The sequence below is a fragment of the Bactrocera tryoni genome, chromosome 2 (assembly GCF_016617805.1).
Source record: "Bactrocera tryoni isolate S06 chromosome 2, CSIRO_BtryS06_freeze2, whole genome shotgun sequence".
Classification (NCBI taxonomy): Eukaryota; Metazoa; Arthropoda; class Insecta; order Diptera; family Tephritidae; genus Bactrocera; species Bactrocera tryoni.
Genome location: NC_052500.1, coordinates 15,232,889 through 15,247,571, shown reverse-complemented (window position 1 = coordinate 15,247,571; position 14,683 = coordinate 15,232,889). Strand labels below are relative to the sequence as shown.

Here is a 14,683-nt window from a genome sequence, read left to right as displayed (position 1 = left end):
GCACATTTGACATATTTCTCACATGCACTGCACTCTTGGATAATACGCTGACTGTCAATGTGTAATGGAGAGGCCAAGCGTTGCCTGACAATGACACTGAGCGCTTGCTTAGTTCGCTACTTGTTAGAGTGTTGCAAGTTAAATGTTGTATGAAAGTGTTGTTGTTGAAAGCAGCTGAATAATGAATGGAGGCGGCAGTGTTTGTGTGGGCCGTTGAAAATTGTCAAAGTGCACTTAATGTGCTAGGCAAGTGCAGAGTGACAGAAAAGAGCGAAAGAAAGAGAGAGGGAGAGGGGTCAAGACTTGTAATTTGTATATATATATAGAACGAAAATATAAGTGTTGCAAGAAGAATTAGAGGGCAAGAATTAATTGATGTGCAATTTAAAAGCAATTTAAAGTAATCTTAGTAATTGCTGCACGATAATAGAAATAAAAAAAAATAAAATGATGAAAATTTAAAAAAATGAAAAAGAAAAAATTAAAACTAAATTTGTCAGCATTAAGAAACAACAAAAACACAAAATGCTGTTTACGTCTGCACAAAAACTACTCCTATAATACACTTCTGAAATACATTTTTTCCCTACAAAACTTAATTTCTATTGGTCAGTTTGTATGGCAGTTACATGTTTTAAAGACACGATCTGCACAATTTCTTTGGAGATTGTGGCGATGCACGAAATAATAATCTATACCACATTTCGTGATGATAACTTGTCAAATTAAAAAGTTATCTCTACAAGGACTCGAGTTTGATTGGTCGGTTTATATGGCAGCTCTATGTTACAGAAGCTCGATCGGAACAATTTCTTCGGAGTTTGTAGCGATTTCTAAAATAATAATCTGTACTAAATTTCGTGACAATACCTTGCCAAATAAAAAAGTTTTCTCTACAAAGACTTAATTTTGATCGTTCAGTTTGGATGGCAGTTCTATGTCATAGTACGCCGATCTAAAAAAATTCTTTTGTAGCGATTTTTAGGATAACAATCGGTACCAAATTTCGTGACGATATATTTACAAATAAAAAAGTTTTCCATACAAGGACCTGATCGCTCAGTTTGTATGAAAGCTATATTCTATAATATACAATAAACAATTTTTTATTCAAGTATATATGGGCGGTTCCGAAAAGGATGCGTGCAAAATTTGGTCTCAAAAATTCTGCCGAATAAACGGACAGACAGGCGGACAAGGCTAAAACGACTCAGCGCGTCATGCGTATACGTATTATATAGAGTTACCGTTGTTTCTTTTTGTCTATTGAAAACTTAGTGCTAAAGTTACTAAACCCCGATTTGGGCATAAAAAGTTACTTAGCTCGAAAAACTTATTTTTACATAAATTTACTAGTTTGCAGTTACTGCCAAATTAACTTCATAAAAAATTTGCATAAAATTCAATTATTTTCAATTTTTTCCACTTCACAATTCAAACAAAATTTGCGAAATTCAAGTCTTTTAGAAAGTAAGTCTTACTGCCAACGACATTGTTGCTGTAATTTTTTCACAAAAGCAACTGAAAAGCTGCTAAGATTTAGTGTCGTACACTTGACCACAAAACTTTTGTCGCTAAATAGCGCCTTAACCGACTAGTTTGCTTTGTTGTCCGCTAAATGGAAAGAAATATGCGTAAAAGTTTCGCCGCTGCTGGGTAAACAACTCCCACGATGTTCTGCGCTGCCGCAGTTCACCAGCGCACTTACAATGCAAATTATTGCAACAACGCAACTACAACAACAACGTAACTCCAACAACAAAGCTTACAAGCGCAACAACTTCAGTAACAGCAGCATCCTTAAAAAGTATATATGTATAAAAGCATGAGAATAATAAAAGTTAACGAAAAGAATGAAAACTTGCGCGCAACACCAGCAAAGAATGGAGGAAAAATGCGACAAAGTTTTAATTGACCCGCCAACTTGCGGAGCGCTCATTCTCCGCCTCAGCGCTGTCAACGTTTCCTCGCCGCGGACGCAATTTCTTGGTGAAACGCTTGCTAACACATAGCTTAAAGGAGACGGCAGCCGTGGCGTAAAGCACGACAATGCATGTGGCAGCCAGCTTTTGTCAGCGCCGAGTTGAGCCGTCGCTAAGTCAGTCGCTGCTTGGCATTTGCTGGCGCATGGTTGCGCGGCTGCAATAAAATACGCTGCATTAACGGAGATAACGCACCGACGCTAGTATGAGAATAATAATAATGAAGCTGCACATAATAGACTAACAACATCGCGAAAAGTTGCAGTTACAAAGTTGCAAATGACAGCAAATGGCAGCGCCGTCGGCAGCAAATATACAAAATTTGACATGTTGCACAGTGGCGCGAAGGCGCAATGGTGGTGGCATAAATTATGATTGTGGTTAGTGGATCCAAAGATGACAGTAATTATTTAAGGTTAGAAATTAAGCTTTTGAATTTAAATCAACACCCATATCTCAATCCCGAAAATCTGTCATAAAGTCATCAAAAATTGTAATCAACAGATGGACCATCTGAGACGTGGCCGCGGCCAACATTTGAAAAAAATATTCTGCAAAATATAAATCAAAAAGTAAGTTCTTTCGAATCAAAATAAACATTATCTATTACATTTGAAGTTTCTGTGTTTTTCTTTAAAATAATAAGGAACCTCGATAAGAATTACCCTTTATAAATACCATTGAGGTTTAGGTCTTTTCAATAACCTTTTCTTTGTAGTACTTAATTCCTTTCTGCATCACTTATCCATCTTTTAAAAATTCGAGCTCTAAATACGGCCAATAGAAGACTTTGCTATCTCTCAAATCCTTACCAAAAAGCCTTATGTGCCTTTCTCTCTATGTTAAATTCAATGACGTTAATTTGACGATCGCACAATTTCGCTGACTAAGTTGAGAAAGCTTACAAAAATGGAGAAACGTGTACTATTGACAAATAAAAATTCATATAAAAAAATGGCAAATAACAAAGACTGTCATTAAGTTTGACGCAATGATGAAACTTCATTGCTGGGAAAACAGAACATACCTCTTAAAGGTACTCTCATTGGAAGTGAAAATATGACATTATTTCGAATAACTCTACTACAGTTTTTAAAACAAAATCTGTCAATGGCAAATGACAACGACTGTCATTAAGTTTGACATAATGATGAAACTGATTTGCTGGATAAACGTCTGCAGTGAATATAAGTGTTAAAGGTATTATCATTTAAGTTAAAGCATAACACCATTTCGCATTATTCTACTACAGCTTTCAAAACAAATTTTTTCGAACAAAAATTACAGAATTTTGACGTGATTCTGACAAAAAATCGCAACTGTAAATTTATATTTTGTCGTATTATCTTTCCTTATTACTTCGATTCTTTTCCGCTATAGCAAAATACACGAGTAAAGACCTGACAATAATATATATGACATTTACTAATCATTTCGCTTCTTCTCCACTGTGCCACAGCACCATCGGCATACTGCAAGCACTATGTTTAACAAGATGGCTCATTATTTGCGGCAGCTTGTCTTGCCTCGGTGTGGGTGCAGCAGCTGCGTTGCAAGCGTTATCAGTCACTCAGATTTCTTGTCGTCTTTGCTTAGCTCGGCACTACGCCGCGAGAAGAAGAGTGAGTGAAAAAGCTGTCATTGCGCGCGTATGTGCGCTTAATGAGGAATTTTAATGCGCCAATTCATGCGGTTACAACTTGAGCAGAAGAATTAATCTCTTTCCACTAGTTCCGGGCAAATAGATGAACTGAAAGGCTGGTGTAAACTACCGTATAAAGAAAATTGATGGCAACTCAAAAATGTGGAATGCACCAAATTGCTGGCGCTACTTAATGACTGTGCTTAAGTGCTTATAGGGACGGCAAAAAGAAACTTCCGTTTTCGTTTTTAATTTGGAAATTGGTTGTCTTTACATTTTGCATGTGTGTGCGCGTATGTTTTTAACAGCAAAATTTGGCTAATTTTTGTACGAAGAATAATTAACTGTACAATTTGGTGGTAATCTGTTTTGTTTTTTTTTTGTTTTGTTTGCTTTAAAATATTGGGAATTATTTATTCTCATTATTTTATACACAAAATTTTAAATAAAAAAAGTTATCTTTCCAGCAATTATCCGTATTTTTACTTCTCTTTTGCAGCACTTTTCGAGTGGAAACTTTACAATTAACGCTGTCCACCTCATTGCTGATGAAGCTTCACAATTAGTGCGCTATTGACTTAAGCGCGCGTCACTGTCTGCGCTTATTAAACAAACGCATGTCGCTAATGAAGCAAATAATATTAGCTGCACTCACTTGGTGAGCAGCTTTCCAGAAATATCTCTTGAAGTGTAAATGTGTTTCGTTCGCCCAAAAGATGGGAAATTTTGAGATGTTGAACTTTGGACAAGCAGCTGCTAATGAAATCAGCGATTGCACTTCATTAGCCAATCAAGCCCAATAAATTTAACAGAGGTAGTTTGCTTATTTGTATAGCATTTTCTTCGGCCGCGCGAGGTCTTTCGAAAGTCTGCGAGGATTATTAGTGAAAGCCTAGTACTAATTATATGACGCTAACTGTCCGCAAAAGTTTTTATCGCAGCTAATTAAATTGCTACTTTCAGTTTGAGGAAATGATTGCATTAATTTTGGCGCATGGCATTACTTAATTTATGTCAGTGTCAGCGGAAAATTTTGGCCATTTTGTCAAAAAGAGCTTTAAAATTTCTGGAAATTTTTTTTTATAATATTTCAAGGAAGGCTTAGCAACCAAATGCTCAATTAATTAAGGAAATACTTAGAAATAATGTTAATGTATACGAAAAAATGAAGATTTGATATTTTGGAAATCTAAGCTCTTAGGATAGTTCAAGATTTTCAAAAAAATATTGTTTTTATACCTTGAAGTGCTCTTTAGTCGGTGTCAAGGGGTTCAGACCTATTCGCCTAACCTCGTTTCTGTTGAAAACGTTAGAGAGACTCGTGCATCTGCTCATTAGGAGCAAAATACTAAGAAGTACACAGTTAAGGGCACAACATATTCATATAAAAACCGGATCGGTCGACACTACTTTGCATGATGTAGCGTCTTGGCTGGAGGGAGCCCTTATGTGCAAGGAATTTGCTTTAGGCACCTATTTTCTACATAGAGGGGGACTTCTACAATGTGCGGCCCTAAGCCGTGCTTAAAGTCCTCGAAAACTTTGAGATGTGATCAAACCGCAAGCACCTCATGTATGCTAAGAAGGTCCAACGTAGAAGTAGGCTCTGGTCAGCATATTTGAAGCATTTCGAACTACACCGAAAATAGCATTTAATGCCATTTATTCCACACTTCCGGTGAACATTGGGATCACGAAGTTCTCACCTTCTTCAACTGCCTTCCTGCAAACTTGATTCACTGCATCGCAGAGGCTCAGTCTGCTCACATACTGACGACTGATATGTGGTTGGGGAGAAATAGGAATAGATGCAGTGAGCTTTTTCACAGTTGAAAACTCAATCCCAAGAGCCGAGCAGAGTAAAAATGTGACTGCCGACAGAAATAGCACCAGCGTCATCATCAAACTCGTCTCTTTGCCGAATCATAGCGGAATATGGCGACCACAAAACCAATGAACCTATTACCTCACTCACATCAGAATGAAACCAAGTTTGACCAAAATTGGCGTCATGCAATTTAGCACTGGTCTAATGGACTTCCAGTCAACTCGACCCGCTCCTGTGAGACTGCAAAATCCCTTTGACCTTGAATAAAATGAGCTACGTGCCCTTAGAAAAGTTATTCTTGCCGCTTTCGGCGTGGTTCTTCCTCAACGACTAATATCGTGACTGTCGAAAATTTTTAAAGTTGTTTGGAGAGGGTGAGATGGAAACATCCAGGCACTTACTCCTCTATTGTCCAGCGTTAACAAGACTGAGACTGGAACATCTCGGTAGTCTTACCTTCGGCGAAGCACACTACATAGCCGAAACTGATATTAACAATTTCAAAATATTTGGATCGGCTGAAAGGACTTTGTCGATTTGTAAGGATCTTATGACTTATTATATAGGAGTTTTAAGCAACAGCGGACTCTGCGTTCTAAGTATGCCTAGTGAGATTCCTGTTACTATCGATCTCTTACTCCAACATAGCCTAACCTAATTTTTAAAATATCTTATTAAAGCCTGACGTGTTTTCATATTATTCCCACCTTCTCGTCTAGTTGCCAGCTCACTTGCGAATGTTTTAGCAACATTTACTCTTCACTTCTACTCATTAAAATGTTAGACACGACACACTTGAAAAAAACTTCGCAAACCAACAATTTGATCTTTAATTATAAAGCTTGTGCACAATTTACAAAACCACACGGAATCTTGATTAAAGTTTTGCGCAAATGATACCCTCGCCACCACGAAGTGCAGACCTATTTAACCTGTTGGGCAACAACTTTAACAAACCCCAATAAATTTACAAAACTCTCACATTTCGGGCCAACGTTTGCTTGTTTCCTAAAGTGTATGTACATTTGTGTGCATTTCAAATGCGAAAAGCAATAAAAAGTTAAACACTTTTTGCTATTCTTCTGTGGTTACTTCTGTTTCTGTTTCTGCTTCTGTCTCATTTATCTCCTCTAAGCGTTATGCTTAAGGCAAAGTAAACTGATAGGAGACATGAGTGTGCCCAAAAGTGACTCGATTTCAAAACACGCACTTGAACTAAAGCAACACGCCTAATTGTATTAGTGTAGTTGTGCCCCCACGCTTGCAACACATCCACAAGCAACAAAGAGTTTGGCGGCCGGCGTGGGCGCTGGGCAATTGGCAAGCATTTTATCATTAAAAAGTTGCAAAGTCAATTAAAAAAGTTTCACAAAATTTACACATGGAAAAAATGAGGCAGTGCATGCTAACACAAAGCATTTTCGGAGACCAGAGATGCATGTCGATGGGTTTGAAAGTAGACTCTTCTACGGTCTGGCTAGATGCTTGTACTAGTGCGTGTTTGTTGCGGTGTGGTTGGAATGCTGGAACTTTGACCTAAATGTTTTTATGCTCTTATGTCTTCTTAGTAAAATGCAAACGTTGAAAGTTGCAAAAAATATTTTTATTTTGTGATTTAATCGAACATGTTTTGAATTTAGCACACTTTTTTGCAATTCGTAACCATTTTGAAATGATGTTGGGGGTTGGAGTTAGGGTTCCACAAACTGCATATTGAACGGTGAATCGGCATTTAATTTCGGTCAACACTTCAGCATATTTATTTTAATAGAATTATTAAAAAAATAAAACAGCGAATCGACATTCAATTTCGGTCAACACTTCAGCATATTTATTTTAATAGAATTTAAATTAATAATAAAATACAACATATTAAAAGATGTTGCATACTTTTCCGCGCCCATTCAATTTCTTTCATATTATTATACCATAGCTTTTTGAGTTACTTAAAAAAAAGTTTGAGAGCTTATGTGCCAAGGTTTGTTGGACCTTATATTTTGCATACACATCTTTTCTAGGTTCTAGAACTTTATGCTTAAACTATTTTAATTCTTTTATACCCTGCATGAAGTATATGAAGTTTACCACGAAGTTTCAAAACCTATAAAATATATGTGTAAATGGTCAATATGACGAGCTGAGTCGATTAAGTCATGCACGTTTGTCGTTCTCCTGTTTGTATTTACGCGAACTAGTCCCACAGTTTTCGAGATATTGATTTGGAATTTTACACACATCCTTTTCCCACAAAGGAGCTGCTCTCTTGTCGGAACCACCGATATCGGACCACTATAGCATATAGTTGCCATACAAACTGAATGATCGGAAACAAGTGCATGTGAAAAATCTTTGATATTTGTGAAGGGCTTCGCAAATAACACCAACGTTAAATATTTTCATTGTTTCCGTCTACAATGATGGCTTATGAAAACTCTACATCGAACTTTGTTCGGCAGCAGAACCAAATACGGTTCCTTGGCAATGGTAGTGCGATTCTTTAATAATTACACTTCAGTGGTCTTCAACCCAGAATAGCTAAATTAAATAAATAAATGTGCAGTGGCTTTCAAACTTATGAAATTATAGAGGCTCCAAAACTTTGCTGCCACAGAAAACTGTATTTGATATTTTTTTAATAGCCTTTTTTGACAGATTACGCAGAAGTCGAAGTCAAGCTGTCCTGATATTTCTCTTCAGTATTGCTTAACATTTCATCATAGAGGGACCTACTCCTAAACAACGTTTACAAATCGTTCAACTTTATTTCGATAGTTGACGTTCTGCAAAGAATGTATTGCGCGCGCTTCGATCAACTTACGGTCAACATAGTCGGCCTACTGAGCGTAATATTCGCAAGACCATCACACATTGTGAGACCCAGCATTCATTATTGGATAACATACAAGCGAATAGATCACGTCCAGCACGCAGTGAAGAAAATATCGCAGCCGTAGTAGAGAGTATACACGAAGACGTTTAGAGTCGATTCGGTGCCGTATTCAGCAACCCAGACTGACGTATAGAACAACCTATCGCATTTTACATCGAGACCTCGGCCTTCCTAAGTGACAACGCTTCGCTTTATGAGGCCTTGAAAAGTTATGGGAAAATCCGATATTTTCGAGCCAAAGTTTGTTCAGCGTTGAGGCCATTTTCTGACTCAATTGGTATGTAAACAAGGAAAATTACCGCATTTGGAACGAAGAGCAACTGGAGGAGATTCCAGAGCTGCCATTTCATCCGGACAAAAACAATGGTTTGGTATGGTTTGTAGGTGAAATTATCGGTCCTTTTTTATTAAAAAATGATGCCGGTGAGAATGTTACTGTCCATGGCTCGTGATCTCGGCGATATTTGGTTTTGACAAGACGGCGTCACTTCCCATTAATCAGTGGATTTGTTGAGAGAACACTTCGGTGATCAGATAATTTCAAGTCTTGATTTGGTCGTTTGGCCACCCAGTTTGTGTGATATCACACCGTTAGACTTTTTCGTGCGACATCACACTATTAGCTGTGAGGATATGTAAAGTCTATAGTTTATACAGACAATCCCGCTTCGTTTCAGGCCTTTGAGCAAAACTTCACGCGTGTCATTCGCCAGCTACCAGTCGAAATGCTCGACCGAGTCTTGGAAAATTGGACTCAACGGATAGACCATCTGAGGCGTAGCCACTTCCAACATTTGAAAGAGATAATCTTCAAAAAATAAACACCAAAAAAATTATCTTTCAAATGATAGTAAACAATCCACATTAAATTTGAAGTTTCTATGTCCTATTTTACCTGCTTTCTTTTCCCTCGAAATAGAGCACCTTTCACTTGCACAGCCAATAAATTTAAATTAATTTAGAACGGACCATAAAACTTTCCTTTCATTAAAAGATTTTAGGATTGCCAAAATTTCCATTACTGTAAGCGCGCGCTTTGTTTAGGTCAGTTTGATTACAAATTAGCGGCATTAATTAAAAATCCCGCAAGGAAGTAAACAACGAAAAAAAGAGCTACGGCTAAATTGCAAGGCTGCGCAGCGGCAACGCGACGACGTCTTAGCATAAGCTTACCTTTGCTCAACACGCCGAAGATTTGGGTTGTGACAACAAGTCAACTGTAAATCTGCAAAGAAATAAGGAGACACAATTTATTAGCTTTTGTTTTGGTCACACTTTTAATTAAGGAACTTTTTGACAATTGTTTGTGCAAATAAATGAATAAGAGAACGGAAATGTGCAAAAAACTTAGAATTCTTAAAGCCATAAATAACCCGGGGTTATTATCATGCGGCAACCTAAATTGTTTTCCACTATAAACTGACAGAGCTTGACTGCGCAGCTTAAGTGGTGGACCGGGTACACAATTCCCTTGGGAGTGTCATTTGTGTTTTGAGTTTTTATTTTCGCTACTTTTTTTTGTTTTTGTTATAATGCCATTTTACTTTAAACCGCAAAACCGCCGCTGTGCCGCACTGTCCCGCTCAAATGTCACAACTCTATTAAAGCGCTTTTCAAGACTTCAAAGGTTTGGCCATTTTTCTATTTGCACGTTTATTTTCTCTTTTCTGCTGCTTACCTCTTCAGCGTTTTGGCCGAAATAGAAATGGCAAAAGTTGCGTTTAAATGTTAGTCATGTTTCTGTTTTGCCATTTCTAAGCCGCATAAATCACACTGTCAGCCCGCTTACGGCCTCAAAAGGAACCACAATAAGAACACACTCACACACACACACCGCATATGAACGTGGACGCAAAGAAAGGACGCTGGAGCGTTTAGGCTTTATGCATAGGGTGGGCAGTCAAGCGCTACGTAACATAGTGGAACCGGTGTTGTTGGTGGCGCTGCAAATCCATTTCACCTGTCAGATTAGAGCTAGCACTTGGCTCCAGCAGAAAGCCAAAATATTCATAAACGAAGGAACAAACAGAAAAACAACAACTTACAGCCATTTATGGTAGATGTATTGTTGCTGCTATTTTTCCAACTCACTAAACGCTCGCCGGGCATGAGTAGCCGGAAGAGGAAGGAGAGAGGGGGAGCACACAAATTTCACTTGTTTACTGGTTGCCATTATTACGAGCATTTGTTATTGTATTATGTTAATGCGAAACCACTCACACAACAAAGCATATGGATATGTTTGTATGTGTGTGATCGCACAAGCCCATGCAAATTCACTTAAACATATGCCAGGAGCCGGGGGACGTGGTGGCGGCCAGTAAACAAACAAAATGAAATATTTTACCACAACAATTAAGGCGAATAGCAATGAATCAAGAGTGAAAACAAGCAACGCCAACAACAAAACAGAGTCCAAGTTATGGAGATTGCATAACAGCGGCAACAAAATTCATATAAAAGCCGGAAACAATAGCAGCAACAAATTTCCAGCAAATAGCCGGAAAGTTTTCGGTCATAAGCAGATTTCGCACGCACACACAGACTTGGATAACTGCAATGGGCACAGACACACACATATACACACGGAATTACAAATATAAGCAAGTAAAAGTTTGCTGTTTTCATTCCCACTGCAGGAGCACTCTCGAGCAGCAACTTTGCGCACTCATTGCTCTACTCAAGTGCGCTCGTCGCACCCGAAGGAAATGAGCAAAATAAATAATAAAATTGCTTATTTAAATAAAATCACGCACGCGAGAGTTCTCCCTGCCCGCTTACAGCCAACAACAATAACAGCAAATTGTTATTTGCCTACAATGCCACGCACGTGGGTCACTGAAAGCCCCCACAAGCGACGGGCAAGCGCTCACCACATATTAGCAGTCTGGTCTGACCGGCACGAATGTCGCTACTTATGGGATTATTTATGTTTACTTACAGAAATGGAAAAATAGCAAACACTTAATGAGCAGCTGTGACGTGTATTTCGGCACGAATTTCAATATAGGCATCTATTTGCCGTTTTTTTTTTTACTTTTCAACAGGGCCTGTACCGATTTTTTTTGCGATATATCAATAATTTTTGTCAAACTAGTTACGAAAGTGGAAGTTAAGCTGTAAAAAAATGCAGCGAACATTTTTTTGAGAAGTAGAATTTTTTTAATCTTAGTTTAGGTTAAGGTTTGCCAAAAAGTGGTTTTCCAAAATCGATAAATTATCGATTGTGCCTCTAATCTTTATTAAGTTGACGTTCTGTGTATACAGGAAGTCTCAAAAGTACCATTTGTTGAGTTTATCTAAGCTTTATTATTTTCTTACATATCCTTTCAGCCATAAATAGCCGGTAAACCTAAGTTTTTAATACCAAAGATCCTTGGCAAAAAGAAGTTATGTGCAGAGTTACCACCATCAAAAACAAACTAACAATCAACGTATTTGGGAACTCTGAGTTGTCATTAGAAACTTGTGTGTCGAAGAATGAAAGCCCGGCACTGACATTAGCACGAACGTATTTTTTTCGAAACAATCATAATAGCTATCTTCGATTCGCCAAACATTACTCTCCAGCGAATTGAACTATACTAAATTCTCATACAAAATGGATAGCACTGCTGGTGAACCCTTGCGCTATAATGTCTTCTGAAGTATGCCCAATAGTGTTATGATTCGTTCTTAGTTGAGAAATTCTTTTCATTCTCCTATAAACTTTTTTGTTTTTGTCTATACCTTTACTATATATTATTTCAGCTTTGTTATTGTTTTTACATGTAATTTTTATGACAAACGGACAAAGAAACTGCAATTGAGGACAGCTTATAAATACCAAATACGACCCAAATTTGTCCTCAGGTCGCAATGAGCTCCTTGACAACGTAGCTGAGAACCCTACACAAATCAAACTCAACATTACTGAGGACGAGTCATGGATTTAAAAATATAACGTCGATAATGTTCACAAATCTACCGAATCGCACTTCTAAAATGAGCCGAAAATAAAAGAACTAAATCAGAGACGGTCAAATAATCAAGGTGACGTTCAATGTTTACATTGATTGCCGTGATGTGGTACATCTGACTTTGTGTCATAGTGGTCAATAAGGCCGATATTTGGCTATTTTTAGGCGTTTACATGAATGTCATCGTAATCACCGGATTTGTTAGCAATTAATTGATGGATTATGTCCCACAATAATTCGCAGTCCCATTCTATCATGATTGTGATCCACTTTTTGGTGAACCCACGAAACGAAAGTCATCGCTCAGCCACCGTGTGACTTTTTTCTATTTCAAAACTAAAAAATTTTCTTCATAAAACTCAAATGTTTGTATTGGCTCGGAAGTTGCCTACTTGTATTTTAAAGGCAACTATTCTTAAAGTGACATTAAAGATTTGTCTTAAATTCATTCAAATATTGTTTATTTTTATCGGTCCACGTCAAATTTGATCAGATGGAAGTATATATATAGATACCATTTACTATATATCAATAATCAAATGTCGCAGCTGGATATTTGAAAGAGTTTCTATTTGATTTCTTATAGGTGGATTTTTGAAGGGGCTTGCTATTTTTTAGATTTCTTAGAGCGTCTATTTGATTAAATGGAAAGCTGTTTTTTACGCTGAATTACGCTTAAAAGTTTGCAATAGATTAACAAGTGACAATTACTGTTACAAAATTTGTGCATATGTTTGAGATGGACCCAGGGTGAATGGTAGTGCACACCTTTTATTGTTGTGTTATAGAGGAAAAACTGGTTGGAGTTTCTACAGATCAGTCATTTTGGTAGATTTTATTGCTATTGCGAGGTGCATTTTTCTCTTCATTGTACAACCTTTACAAGAGTGAGGTTGAATCATCGCGGCAGTCTTACCTTCGGCCAAAACTGTCATTAACCATCCAACATATTTGTGATAGGCTCAAAGCGATTCATCATTTTAAAGGGTATTATGATCTATTACTATATATATTTAGAAGTTCTATGTACCACAAGAGTTCAAAGTTCTAAGCTGTCCAAGTGAGATCTGTTATTATTGACCGCTTAACCAAACCTAACCTATTATTATAAGGTAGTTATTGGTTGTTACTGGTTTCCCTCCCATCTGTTGTATTCGTCATTTGATCACAGCATAGAAAACGCAATTTTGACTTGTTTGGTTGTTTGTTAGCTCAACGCACAGTAGTTTTTGAAGTCTGAGGTGAACAACAGGCCTTCCCCATCAAATTTGTTCAAAATATTTGATGAAAAATCCACTATTGATTCCCTCTGCCGTAGATCACACCAAACAGTGACTTTTTGAGAATCTAATGGCGTCTCAGGAATCAGTTCGGAATTATCAAATCTCCACATGCTTTAATTTTGTTTATTACCGTACTCATTCAACCAAAAGTGAAAAGTGGTGAACAAAATTTTCTTAAGAAAATTGGAATCGGTGGCCATCTCGTTTTGGCCCATTCACCGATATCAAAACATGTAGGTTATTATATGGAGAAATATTTACAGAACATGCAGGAAAGTATTTGATAGTGATCAGACCATTTGTTGCATCGGATCGGATCTTTCTCCGAATTATTACTGAAGAAAACTTGTAAAATGTAATTTTGATGAAAGCACATTTAACTCGGCTATATACGCGTAAGCGGTGTCTACGCCAATAAAGGAGAAGAAGACGTTTAAAGTTAAACTGATGGCCTGGTTGAGATGAGCGGCTACACTTTAGATGGTTGTAACTACAAAACTATTTCAGATATCTATTTAAAATTTTAGTACCTTATTTTTAAAGGCGTAGTCGGAGAAACCAGTTTTTTTCTTCCACACTAGATGTGGCGCTTAAGCCTCCAACACTTTGCATTTGTCTAACTGATCTCCGTATTATGCATCGCTTTTATGACTAGTCATGAAAACTAAATATAGACACTCACCTGAAATGCTTGTACTCCAAGTTGACGATCAAAATTCATGTTTTTAACACGGCACGATAGGCCTAAGGTCGCGGCGCATTCCTGGTTTATCAGTCTAATCTAACACTTCAGCAACAGCGTTGTCACGAAAAATCAAATTCGACATTCATGTAACACAGTTTAATAACATTTGTCTATGAGGCACCACTCACTCAAACTTTAAGCGCAATTTAATTAAAATGTTTGCATGTTATTAACAACAACAACAACAAGTGTACTTATATTAATTATTTGCCGACATTGCTTTGTAATCTAAGTTGTTTGAGGCGCACACATTTTCAACGACTTTTTAATATATGTGCGTGTACACATGTGTGCATGAATATGCGAAAACATACGACAAAAAGTATGCAAATGCTTGTAAGCAGCCGGCTGCAG

General features: G+C 37.5%; 1 protein-coding gene across 1 annotated transcript in view; it reads right to left on the bottom strand.

Moving 5' to 3' along the window:
- LOC120768052 overlaps positions 1 to 14,340 on the bottom strand; it is a 192,067-nt gene extending 177,727 nt beyond the window's left edge. The window contains exons 1-2 of the mRNA XM_040094568.1: positions 14,267 to 14,340; positions 9,516 to 9,567 (exon numbers count right to left, since the gene is read on the bottom strand). The gene's annotated coding sequence lies outside the window, so the exon portion shown is untranslated. The remainder of the gene's footprint in view (positions 1 to 9,515; positions 9,568 to 14,266) is intronic.
- Between the last annotated feature and the right edge of the window lie 343 nt (positions 14,341 to 14,683).